Consider the following 14,152-nt stretch of genomic DNA (forward strand, 5'->3'; position numbering starts at 1 on the left):
GCCATGAGATGCATAGGGTGTGCATTGCTGTGTTTGGCCTGAAAGATAATGCTTATTAGAACTAAAGCACAATAGGAAAGAAAGTGACTGGGCAACATTGTATAATGCAAACCAAGAATATTTTCCTGAGGCACGAGGCATTTTCTTGAGGCAGATATTATACTATGTGAAGACGGGAGAGATTATACCCATGATATTAAGGATACTGGTCACATAATGTTATCAGAAGACATTCTTCTGATTAACCCTCCTTAACTTCCCTTACTCCTGAGATGTTTCTATAATTTTAATTATGATGTATTTCATCATTATCTGGATAGTTCCTTGGGGAGATGCTCTCAATGTGTGCAATGTTCAAGATTATATTATAAATAGTGAGGAATTATCATTTGTTTTTGTTGCTGCTGAAGGTAGGTCTGCAAATTTTATACTCTTTGCAATAGAGATTAATCTAGTTACATCTTTACTTTTTAGCCTTTTTTTGAAGAAGAGACCTTACTTGTGGACCTATTTGTTATCACAGTGTTTTATTGTCTGGAATTATATACATGGGAAATATTATTATTTATGTTAATAGTTGATCTAAAAATTCATAAAAATATCTTGCTACCATAGGGACTTACAAGAATTTTTGCTCTTCAGCTTTTGCCTTTTATGTCTTCTCTACAAAGACCAGTGATTTTCACATTGTGTTTTAAAATGTATCTGCTGAAATGTTCTGGAAGAGTTTAAGTTTTCCTGATGCAATGGTAACCTCCAAATTACCATTTTGGCACTTTATTCAGACACTAAATTACCATTCAGGCATTCTATCCTAGATGTCATGGACAGGAAATCTTTACAACTCAAATTAAGATACTCAAATCCCATAATTTATTGAACCACTTTTAAACAGAAGTAAATCAGTGAAGAATAAGACATTTAGAACACAGTGCCAGGGAGGTAGGAGGACCACATCACCTGAATCCTGGGTTACACAGTCTTGTTGTCCTGTCTGCTGCAGCAGCCTTGACTTCTGAACATGTTATAAGAACTGCAGTTGAAGCTGAAAGAAGGGCTCAGCCGGATGGGGGATTCCTAGAGTCAATACGTGCTTGCTCTGTTAGAAATGTGCAGAGGCAAGTATGCCTGGTTAACAGCTTGCTAAGAGCTGTGTTCTTTATTTGTGTTTCTAGGGCAGAATATTCACTGGGGTCCGACTCTTTGCGACCCCATGGACTGGGGCCCGCCAGGCTACTCTGTCCATGAGATTTTCCAGGCAAGAATACTGGAGTGGATTGTCATTTCCTTCTCCAGGGGATTTTCCCAACCCAGGGATCGAACCCAGGTTTCCTGCATTGCAGACAGAGTCTTTACTGTCTGAGCCACCAGAGAAGCCCAGATCCATTTACTAGCTGTATAAAATTGGATACTTAGCCTCCCTTAGCTTCAATTTTCTAGACTGTAGAATGTGGATAATAAGTGACTTAGTAGGGGTGAGAACATGTGCAAAGAGCGTAGTGCAATGGCAAGATCACATTAGTGGATTAATAAATGCCTTGTATGAGACAAAGCACTTAATCCTCTTCTGCCCTCTATATCATTCCTGATAGTGTGAAAAGACTTACTAATCATGGTGCTAGAAAACCTCTGCAAACTGCAAAGGACTCTCCAAGACAGACGAGCTCATGGTACCTTAATTGCAATCCAACAAAGCCTGATGAGGGAATCTGCTTTCCCCACTGTCTTCCACTATAAAGTTGAAAGTATAATACATGCCAGACTTAATAAAATTATTGTTAAATAACTAAAACTTGGAATTAGAAAGGAGTATTACCAAACTCTAGTCTGTATAAGATCATCGAGAGCAATGTTTCTCAATCCTCTTCACACCCAGTATCATCTTTTCTGTAACATTCATGTTATTATCTTGAAATTCATAGACAATTTTTCAAGTTAGTAAACACATTTTAAATATTATCAGTATAATAAAAGGAAAGCAATATAATTAAATAATATGTTTTTCAATATATAAAAAAATAAATGTATCTGAATGGAATTGAAAGTATTGTGTCATTGGGAATGATTGTTATTATTCAGTCACTAAGTTGTGTCCTACTCTCTGCCATCCCATGGACTGTAGTATGTCACGCTTCCCTGTCATTCACTATATTGAACAAATAAATAAACCTTTGCTGTATTGTGTGTGTGTGTGTAAAATTCTTGAAAAGTTAATGAAAGTGATTTTTTTAATTTGTAAATTATATATTATATATGCTTAATTGCTTTAAAAGATGATGTGCAGTTATTTAACAAAGTGGCTCTCTATGAGAAGTTACTTCAGTCATCTGGCCCTAGGAATATGGGATCACCTAACCTTGAGAGGCATAGATAATGGTGGTCCAAAAATTCTGGTTTTCAGGCTCTATAGCCATGCCAAGCTCTTCTGGTTCATCAAGCATGAATTACCAAATCAAACTGCATTTTAAATTTATAGAAATAGAATATTAGAAAAAGTTATCATAGAGGCAGCAGTGATATAAGTTATTAAGAGTGTATTCCTAGAGTTCAGTTAATTGGTTTGCATTTCAGTCTGGCCAATTTGTAGATGTCTGATCCAAGGAAAGCTTCTTGTCTGTCAGTGTTTCAGTTTTCTCATTGTTTAGAAAGATATGCTAATTAGATCCTCTGTTATGGGACCTTTGCTTATAAAAGATTGTGTAAGTATTCAAGAAAAGTTAGCTATTATCTTACCTTAAAACTGATACTTTTGCCACTATAACAGAACAATTGTTTTAATAGAGATTTTATTAGTTATGGACACAGTAATGCATTCTATGAAGCTGATCTGGATATCAGGATGCTTAAAAATCATGTGTGACTATCCTTGAATGTCTACAATATATAACAACTAATGTAGTCAGTTTGAAGTGTTCTAAAATGAATGAGACAAACTCTACTATCACAGAGCTAATGATTATGAAAAGTGGAAGAAAACCCACATATCACACAGGAAGGGAAATTGGAGAAGTAGTATTATTTTATGTTTCTTAGGTGCCTTGATAATTTTTTATATATTTTATATTTAGTTAATTTTGTTGTTCAGTCACTAAGTCATATTTTGTTATTTGAGACTCCATGGACTACTGCATGCCAGGCTCCTCTGTCCTTCACTATCTCCCAGAGTTTGCTCAGACTCATGTCTGAGTTGGTGATGCTATCTAATCATCTCATCCTCTTATAATTAGTTGTACCAATAATCCAAATCAAACTCTGTTAATTAGGTAATTATGGATTCACCAAGCAGAGATAAGAGTTTTTATATATGAAAATTCTTGGTCTTAGCTCTATCTCCCAGTCAAAATCAGCAACTCTGATCTGGTTTAGTTTATCCACACTTAGAAGCCAGAAGATCTATGATCATGATATATTGGGTACAGGTGAACCCAGACCAAACTGAAATATCAGTGACTATGTTATGTGTCCAAATCATTTTCTCTATGGCTTATTTAACTCCCATATGAATAAGTTCAGGGTAGGAAAGTAGTTTACAGAGATAAATCAACTTCTGAATTGTGAGTTGCTACTAGTTGGAGGGAGCTAGGAAACAATCATAGAGTTTATACACTTTTTAAAATAGTTCCTCTTCTAACTATTTGTATTTTCATTTTCTTTTTCCTCAATACTTTTACATAACTGGCTACTTGCCCATAACTGAAAAGTCACATCTTTGAAGAGATCTTTGACCACTGTGTGCCTCCTGCCTCTTCTTATTTCTGTGTTTATCAGCATGCTCTGTTTTTTTCTCACAGTAGTTCCATTCCCTATATTGTCTCATTTCTATATTTTTCATTCACTCCTTTTCAAAAAGAATCAATTATGATACAAACCAGAATCTCATGTAGCTTGTTCAACTTCATATTACAAAACTTACACTACTTCTAGATATAATGTAATAAATAATAAATATAGCAAATATATTTTACATAACATTGGTTTGATGTTTGTAAATGAATTATTATAAGCAATTATAACTACAGCCCATCTTATATCACAATATTCTCTTCAAGCAATATTATTATGGGGATCTTAAATTCCGGAGATAATGTTAATCCTACAGATGCATCCCTAAGTACTCAGAGCAGTTTACTTCTCAGAAGACTTATCTGAGGAAGTGTATTAAACAGAGAAAACATTCCTTGTGAACATTTAAATTGTAATGGCATTGAATTTGAAAATAAATAATTAGACATATAATGGATTGTTGCTGAAAAGCAGTAGAATCTGAAATAAGACAATAGTTTTAAAAGCATGGCACCTGAATTTTATTTTATATGTGTATCAAATGTATCTATTGATATAATTTTGATATTATGATTGAACCACTTGAGGTTTACTTCTCTGAGATAACTGTTAAACTGATACAGTCTGCGTTGTTAAATACTTCTTACCTCATCCTGCAAGCAGCAGTAATCAAGCAAGTGAAATGTATAGCTAAATAAAATAAAACATGACTAGGATTTTCATAAGTTGAAAGCTTTTTGTATCATATGCTGGCATAGTGTAGAAAAGTATGTCAATGACTAGATTGTAAGACCAAGGTTTAAAATAATCATGCCGTAAAATTGAATAGATAAGAAGATATCTTCTGGACTTCCTTGGTGGCTCAGTGGATAAGAATATGCCTACCAATGTAGGGGACATAAGTTCGACCCCTGGTTGGAGGAGGATTCCACATGCCATGGAGCAACTAAGTCCAAGTGTCACAATTATTGAGCCTGCGCTCTAGAACCTGTGAGCCACAACTATTTAAGCCTGCTCACCTAGAGTCAGTGCTCCACAACGAGAGAAGCCACTGCAGTGAGAAGCCCACACACCCCAACCAAGAGGAGCCCAAGCACAGCCAAAAATAAGTAAACAAATACATTTTTCAAAAAGGATATCTTCCAAGTCATAGGGAAATGAGTAAGTTAAAATTGCATGTGCATTTGTATTAATATTGACCATGAGAGGCAACCATCATATACAAAAATAGTATTCAATGGAATTTCAATGATTCACTCTTATCAATTCCCTGTTCAGCACAAAGTGGTTGTCTGATCTTAATGAATATTTACATTTATATTCTCAAGTCATTTCCTGTAAGACAATATGTTGAAATGGATTTGGTCATTCTCTGATGACTCTCAGTCTAGCTTTACTTCTATTAGCACACTATGATGTTAGTATCATTGTAATAATTTAGAAAAAAAAATGTGTCTAATACTAGTAGTATATGAATGTAATTGTCTGTTTTAGAGTTAAGAAACTAATAAATATTGTAATAATTACCTCTAAGACCTATTAAAGGAAATAAATGTGATAATATACTCATATTAAACTTTGTGCAAAGTCTACATTGATTTTTATATTATTTGAACTAGAATACTGATAAACATGACTCAAAATTTTCAAGAATAAAATAAATCCATTCGTTTCTTTTAATTTGTCCATAGGCAATTCAGATTGGGTCTAAGTGAAGGCAATGCCAAATTTCACAGATGTGACAGAATTTGTTCTTCTAGGGTTGACCAGTCATCAGGAGCTTCAAGTTCTCTTTTTTTTTGTGGTGTTTCTAGTAGTTTACATGATCACTCTGATAGGGAACATTGGTATGATTATTTTGATCAGCATCAGCCTCCAGCTTCAGAGTCCCATGTACTTTTTTCTTGACTCATTTGTCTTTTGTGGATGTGTAGTTCTCTTCCAATGTCACTCCGAAGATGCTGGAAAACTTACTATCAGACACAAAAACCATTCCCTCTGTGGGGTGTTTGGTGCAGTGTTACTTCTTTATAGCCCTTGTCCATGTGGAAGTATCTTGGCTGTGATGGCCTTTGATCACTATATGGCCATCTGCAACCCTCTGCTTTATGGCAGTAAAATGTCCAGGACTGTCTGTGCTCATCTCATCTCTTAGGCTAACAGAGAACATCTATGGGTTCTCTGTTAGCCTCATCTGTACACTGTGAACATATGGCCTGTACTTCTGTGCAAACTTTGGAATCAATCACTTCTATTGTGCTGACCCTCCTCTTATCAAGACTGCCTGTAGAGGGGTCCACATTAAAGAGTACACCATGATTGTTATTGCTGGGATTAATTTCACATATTCCCTCTCAGTGGTTCTTATTTCCTATACACTCATTGTAGCGGCCGTGCTGCGCATGCACTCTGCCGATGGCAGGAGGAAGGCATTCTCCACGTGTGGGTCCCACCTGACAGCTGTTACCATGTTTTATGTGACTCTCATCTTCATGTATCTCAGGAGGCCCACTGAAGAGTCTGTGGAACAGGGGAAGATGGTGGCTGTGTTTTACACCACAGTGATTCCCATGTTGAATCCCATGATCTACAATTTGAGGAAAAAAGATGTGAAAGAGGCGATCAACAAAGCAAACATCAAGGCAAACTTGAGGCAGTGAACCTGCAGTACATAATTCCGTGTATGCCACTTCCTGTTATAAATGTCCAGGCATATAAATTCCCTGTTTAAAATAGACTGTGTACAGGCAACACTTAACTATATGATGAGGTCCAGTCTAACACAGTGATGGGTTTCCCTATGAATGGACTCTCAGGACTAAGCCTCCTTTATCTATATATGCAAAAATACTAACCCTGACCTATTACTGTTAGTCCCAGTGTATGTAAAATAGTGCTAAGTGTAGTCATCAGATAACTCATAAATACATTTGGATAAGCACATGCTAATTTGGAGGTATCTTTGTAAGAATTGAATATGATTTCTTAGGATATTTTGTATATACAATTGCTCTTCACTTGTTAAAAGTAATATTACTTATAATATAAGTAATATATAATTTCACGAGAAAAAATTAAGACATCACTTTTCTATGAATATAAAAGTTGGTGGATCCTCATTTACCAAAAAAAGCTTCCAATAACATTCATACATGCATGGGCTTTTGAAAACAAAAATGTATTCAGAATCTTCAACTAGTGTCATTAATCAATCATAAGGTTAATTCTCAGTATGTATTGCTGTATAATTAACAGTATTTGTGTTTCAAGCAATCTGTTGACTCACCATAATTCTGTTTGGTTTGGATTTTAGCTAGTTGTTTCTCTCTTTATTAATTTGAATAGGTGAAACTTTTTTACTAAAGCCTATCATGTCCTTCTCATAGTTTAAAAAGATGAAACAATATGGATTTTTGTCATTTAAAATCTAACTTTTGATCAGAAGAATGTCCTGTTAAACATTTTGTTGCTATGATGAAGCTATTGTTTGATTCCAAATTCTTGTCACTAACATTACATTCTTAGGTCTGTGTTTAGCTACTTAAATCAAGCTTTTAATAACTATAATGGATCAACCAGATAAGAATCTCTGTAAAACCGAATGCCATTGCACTAGACATGTATTAAAAGGTGATCAGCACAGCTGAAACTAGTATCCATTGGGGTCTGATTACAAGTTTACTCTTCAATTTATGTTGATTGGTGTCCACTTAATCACCTTCATTCTTAATATAAGTGGAATACATTTTTTGTCCTTGACTCTTGCTAATAATGCCAGCATAAAAGCAACACAGAAGCATAAGTAATTTCTCATGAATGAGTTTATTCTTGTTTAAGGGCTAATTCAATTAAAAGGGGTGCACAATTGTGTAGAAAGACTCTGAGAAGTAACATTTACTTGTGATAATATCACTGGAAAGATGGATTCATTTAAGCACAGAAAGTATTGTTACTCAGGCTAATTTACTAATTGCCCATAAGTCACATTCCCTCAGATTGGTTCTGAGAAAAAGCAGATGGTGGGAAGAGAGTTGTTTTTCATAACTTTAGGTTCTGAGCAGGTAGAAAGAGTACCATTTGATTAGTATTGGAAACTACATTAACAAAGTTTTTTTTTTTTTTTAATGTTTTCAAATCACCCAAGTTTGCTTCTAACAAATTGGTGTCAAGTATGAAATTATAGGCTCTTCAAGAAACAATCGTACTGACAGAGATCATTATAACTTGACCCTTTAGGATCACATTTTCTGTGATTCGTATGGCAGACATATTCCTCAGAGTCCACTTTTTTATATTTTATTTTATAAGCAAAACATTTGTCATCCAGCTGTTAACCACCATTCCCATTGTCCCTTGTCAGTGGGATACATAATGTTGTCAAGTCTTGGCAATGAGCCATCAGTAGAAACTAATGCATAAAACCTAAAGATCACCTTCTCTATGTTAAAGCCATTAGATACGGACTTTTTTCTCTTCCTTCCCACTTGAAAATGTTGCCACTAAAATGATCTCTTTTTAGACAAAGATGGAAACCACATATTGAGGGTCTAATTGCCTTTCCCAAAGGCAATTAGAAAGGAAGAAATTACCTGAGAAAGGAATAAATTACTTTATTAAGTCACTGCATCTTGGGAGTTTACTTAGATCTAGTGCTGTATTTGCTCTTACAATACTTTTCATAAACATATCCTTGGCACTTCACCTCTGCATCTTACCACTCACTAGGACGATTTTTACCTGAGAATAATCAAGTCTCTTCAGAAAGTATCCTGATGTTGAGAGAAGGGCGTCTTGTCTTCTGTTTTAACCAGAAGGAGAAAAACTCAAGCTTCTGATCTATATTAGATATTAGGTTATATATCCCTTTGTCCTAACTACTTGATGAGTCTTTGGGCTTGTTATGACATTTCAGACTCCAGTTGTCACATTAACTGGTTTTGGATCCCTTTTGAGCCATCATCTAGGCCATTTCACTAGCCTTTTTAGGTATTTACAAGTCTCTTTCTTAAGCTTAGGAAATCTCAGCTTTTTTTTTTTTTTTTTTTTTCAGCACTGTGCTTGCAGATGTAGATAAGGTGTGTTTTCACCAGATATTTGAGCCAGCACATCTTTAACTGTCCTTACTTATTAGTGGGGCTTCCCCAGTGGCTCAGCAGCAAATAATTATCTACAAGGCAAGAAACATGGTTTCAATCCCTGGGGGAGCATCCCCTGGAGAAGGAAATGGCAACCTACTTCAGAATTCTTGCCTGGAAGACTCCGTGGACAGAGGAGCCTGGTGGGTTACAGTCCATAGGGTTACATAGAGTCGAACACAACTGAGCGTTCACACTCTTACATGCACTTATTATGAGTGAAGTTGTTCTCCCAAGAGTTGTGTTAAGTTCCTAACCTGAAGAACTTCAGAGTTTGGTTACAGGGTCATTGGGTTATAGGGTTATTATTTGGATATAGAGTAGTTGAAGATGCAATTGTTAATATGAAGTCATACTGAAGTAAGGTGGACTGTTAATCCAGTGTGAGTGATGTCCTTACAAGAATGAAGAAATTTGGACACAGATGTAGAGGGAAGATGATCATGAGAATACAGCAGGGACTGGAAAGATGCTTACCAGACAAGGAATGTCTGGGACCATGAGCAGCTGGAAAAAGCAAGGAAGGAACCTCCCCTAGAGCTTCATAGAGAGCCTGGTTCCACCACTACCTTGACTTCAGACTTGTAGGCTCCAGAAATGTGAGAAAATAAATTTTTATTGTTGTAAGTTAATGAATGCGTGGTACTTTGTTAACACAGACTGATGAAACTAATACATTTCTTTACAGTATTGTTTCAGTGTTAGAACTTTGGTTTTACTTTAGTCTTTTTTAGTCTCCAAGGCTATTATCTTTTCTGCTCTAGGACCTCTTCAAATGTATCTGAAGTTTCCTTGGTAAACGTGTGGTTTTGCAACAACCTCCGGTGAATCCAGTGTGCTACCTAGAAGGGGCACCAGGTTCCTTTTGAAAGATTCACTAACTTTTAAACCCTTCTCACATTGCCAATCTCAGGTTCAGCCCTTACTCTGTAGTTTAGTATATAAGCTCGCTGATGTGCTTTTAACTATTTAAATTATACTTTTGGAATTATTAAAAAAAATAACAACAACAAAGATGTTTTCCTTTCTTGAGTTTTATCTTTGGCAATTGACACTAATGATTTCCAAGATTAATTTCTCTGCAACTGTGCTCCCTGATCCCAAAAGAAGTTGATTTAAGAACTTGAAAATCAGGATTGTAATTCATTGCTTCTGTTCAGAATTTGTACAATTTGCATCCACCTAGAATACCTTGTTTCTGCTTTAATAATGGTGTTAAGGTTAGTTGAGGCATATATTAAAATAAAATTTAATATAAATAATTTAACGACAATATTGATATCTTCACATAAATCTGAAATCTAATTTAACAATGAAATGTTTACTAAGATAACTTGGATAAAATAAGCTAAAATGTTTCTGAATAACTTATACAATCAATTTTTTGCCAGTATTTCCCGAAATAGCAGACTATTCAGCACATTCAGGAATGTTTTTGATTTTGCCTTATATGAATAGCTCACAATATCACCCACATGGTAGACACCAAATATTTGAATCTGAATTAAAAAATAAATAAATAAATACATTCCAGCTGATGGTTTAAGTGGGCCTTAGATTGCATCACTTTACAACCACCCCAACATAGAACTATATTCCTGACATCTGACAGCAACCACGTTTATAACTTGGTTTTAAACTACCACTTCTTGTCAACCCATTGTAATTTCTTCAAATATAAAAGGATCTTAAGCTTTGCTGAGGGAATATAGGGGCATGTCTGCATTTCTGTTTTGATACAGAAAAAGAGAGTACGACTTTCCAAATGCTGAGCCTGATTTCCAGATTTGCAAGCCGAAAATGGACATCTTTTCAAACAACATGAGAACCATTGAATCACAGAGAGTGACTGACAGTGAATCTAGTGGGAGTCAGAAGCAGAGAGGAATGATTTTTAGCAGACGGGGTACACTTGAGGAACAGCTACTGCATGGAATGACATGGGGATGGAAAAGAAATTTACTTTACCATCTCCCTTTTTCTGTCTCTACAATGTATAAAATAGAAAGATTTTTGAAAGCAGTGGCTAAATCTTATTATCAGTTAAATAGGAACTATCCAGGTCAAAGCCATCAAATGTCACATATGCAAATAGTAGCAATTTGTTAAAAATGTGCATTGTAATATTTTAAACATTTTATCTTACTTATCAGTTCAGTTCAGTGCAGTTCAGTCGCTCAGTCGTGTTTGATTCTTTGCAACCCCATGAATCCCATCACGCCAGGCCTCCCTGCCCATCACCAACTCCCAGAGTTCACTCAGACTCACGCCCATCGAGTCAGTGATGCCATCCAGCCATCTCATCCTCTGTCGTCCCCTTCTCCTCCTGCTCCCAATCCCTCCCAGCATCAGAGTCTTTTCCAATGAGTCAACTCTTCACATGAGGTGGCCAAAGTACTGGAGTTTCAGCTTTAGCAACATTCCTGCCAAAGAAATCCCAGGGCTGATCTCCTTCAGAATGGACTGGGTGGATCCCTTGCAGTCCAAGGGACTCTCAAGAGTCTTCTCCAACACCATAGTTCCGAAGCATCAACTCCTCAGCGCTCAGCTTTCTTCACAGTCCAACTCTCACATCCATACATGACCACTGGAAAAACCATAGCCTTGACTAGACAGACGTTTGTTGGCAAAGTAATGTCTCTGCTTTTCAATATGCTATCTAGGTTGGCCATAGCTTTTCTTCCAAGAAGTGTCTTTTAATTTCATGGCTGCAGTCACCATCTGCAGTGATTTTGGAGCCCAAAAATATAAAGTCTGACACTGTTGCCACTGTTTCCCCATATATTTCCCATGAAGTGATGGGACCAGAGGCCATGATCGTTTTCTGAATGTTGAGCTTTAAGCCAACTTTTTCACTCTCCTCTTTCACCTTTATCAAGAGGCTTTTTAATTCCTCTTCACTTTCTGCCATAAGGGTGGTGTCATCTGCATATCTGAGAAATATTGATATTTCTGCTGGCAATCTTGATTCCAGCTTGTGCTTCTTCCAGTCCAGCATTTCTCATGATGTACTCTGCATATAAGTTAAATAAACAGGGTGACAATATATAGCCTTGATGTACTCTTTTTCCTATTTGGAACCAGTCTGTTGTTCCATGTCCAGTTCTAACTGTTGCTTCCTGACCTGCACACAAATTGCTTAAGAGGCAGGTCAGGTGGTCTGGTATTCCTATCTCTTTCAGAATTGTCCAGTTTATTGTGATCCACACAGTCAAAGGCTTTGCCATAGTCAATAAAGATGAAATAGATGTTTTTCTAGAACTCTCTTGCTTTTTCAATGATCCAGCAGATGTTGGCAATTTGGTCTCTGTTTCCTCTACCTTTTGCAAAACCAGCTTGAACATCAGGAAGTTCACGGTTCACATATTGCTGAGGCCTGGCTATATTATATGAAAAATAGAACTCATGTGCAAAGTCATTTTGCTCATATAAAAATGGTAAAAATAAAATTAACCTATCAAAGATAATAAAAACAACATATCTGCATGAGGCATAGCTCCAAGACAGTTAGTGTTACAAGTTACATTCTAATGTTTATTAGAGACAGGAAATAACATTTTTCAAAGGCTTTCCTCAAGGCATTTTTTACTTCTTGATTCCTCAGGCTGTATATCATGGGATTCAACATAGGAATGACTATTTTGTAGAAGACAGAGGCCATTTTGTCTGTGTCAAGGGAATGGTTTGATTTGGGCTGCAGATACATGAAGATCAGAGTCCTGTAGAATATAGTGACAGCAATCAGATGAGAACCACAGGTTGAGAATGCTTTGTGCCTCCCCTCTTCAGATTGGATTCTCAGGATGGTAGCCACAATGTATAAGTAAGAAATAAGGACGTGGTCAAAGAGCTGATCATGTTGAATTCAGCAAAAATAAAAATCAAGATCTCTTTGAGGCTGGTATCTGAGCAGGCAAGGGCCATCAAAGGGACATCATCACAATAGAAGTGATTAATAACATTGGAACCATAGTAGATCAATCAAAAAGTAACAACTGTGTGGAAGAAAGCAACAGAAAAGCTGTATAAGTAAGGGTCTGCTACCAGTTGCATGCACACCTTTTGGGACATGATCACCAAGTACAGAAGAGGATTGCAGATGACCACATAGCAGTCATAAGCCATTAGTGCAAGAAGGAACATCTCCAAAATCAAGAAGTTCAGGAGAAAGCCTAGCTGTGCACACATTCATAGAAAGATATTGACCTGTGCTTAGTCATGAGGGTCTCCAGGAACTTTGGGGCTATTGATGAAGAGTAACAAAAGTCTACAAAGGCCAGATTACTGAGAAAAAAATGCATGGGTGTGTGAAGGTGAGGATCCAACCGGATTAAAGAAATCATGCCAATGTTTCCCATCAGAGTTAGAGAATATACCACTAAAATGAGAAGAAAGAGAAGGATTTCAGTCTCTCTCTGGACTGAAAAACCCTAAAGAATGAATTCCATCACCCTAGTAATATTCTCTTCAATCATTTGTTCTAGTCTCCGAACTGCTGAAAAGAGACACGTTAAAGACAGATAAATTATCAGGAGTAAGGAATTGTCATCAGATGCCAAAACGTGTGTTTAAACTTGAGAAATTATTACTCATTGAAATAGAATAAGTGAAGTCGCTCAGTCATGTCTGACCCTTTGCAACCCCATGGACTGTAGCCTACCAGGCTCCTCCATCCATCGGATTTTCCAGGCAAGAGTACTGGAGTGGGTTGCCATTTCCTTCTCCAGGGGATCTTCCTGACCCAGGGATTGAACCCAGGTCTCCCACCTTGCAGGCAGATGCTTTACCATCTGAGCCACCAGGGAAGTTCCCCAGAAGTTCTGAAGCAAAATATCAGAACAAATAAATATATCCCCTCTCAAATTCTCCTGTTTAACTATTTATAATTTTCTGAAGCCAAAAATTGAGGTTTAATAAAAATAATGTTTATAAAGATATGTAATATTTTAGCTTTAGATTATTTTAGTTATATTAAATAATAGAGAGAATGAATATATTTTTATATATCCTGCTCCCATATTTACTTCTCAGTGGAGTAAAACTTAAATATATAACATTTTAACTGTTTTAATAGACATTTATTTTAACAAATGTACATTATGCTAAATATAATACAAAGCTAAACAGGATATTCAATGGATAAAAAAGTGGAAGAAATTAAATATTTTTATTTGTCAATTAGACAAATTTTGGATTCATATGTAATTTATTCATTTTCAAATACTACTTTCTAA

At 36.2% G+C, this 14,152-nt stretch overlaps 2 pseudogenes; one reads left to right on the top strand and one right to left on the bottom strand.

Annotated features, from left to right (window-relative positions):
• The first annotated feature begins 5,493 nt into the window (after positions 1 to 5,493).
• LOC147352860 (olfactory receptor 5M9-like) lies at positions 5,494 to 6,443 on the top strand (annotated as a pseudogene).
• A 5,995-nt stretch (positions 6,444 to 12,438) lies between these two features.
• LOC147352861 (olfactory receptor 8U3-like) lies at positions 12,439 to 13,393 on the bottom strand (annotated as a pseudogene).
• Positions 13,394 to 14,152: the final 759 nt, after the last annotated feature.

This window comes from Bos grunniens, chromosome 19 (genome assembly GCF_055505025.1).
Source record: "Bos grunniens cultivar Pamir isolate PY7600 chromosome 19, Bosgru_T2T1.0, whole genome shotgun sequence".
NCBI classification, from domain to species: Eukaryota; Metazoa; Chordata; class Mammalia; order Artiodactyla; family Bovidae; genus Bos; species Bos grunniens.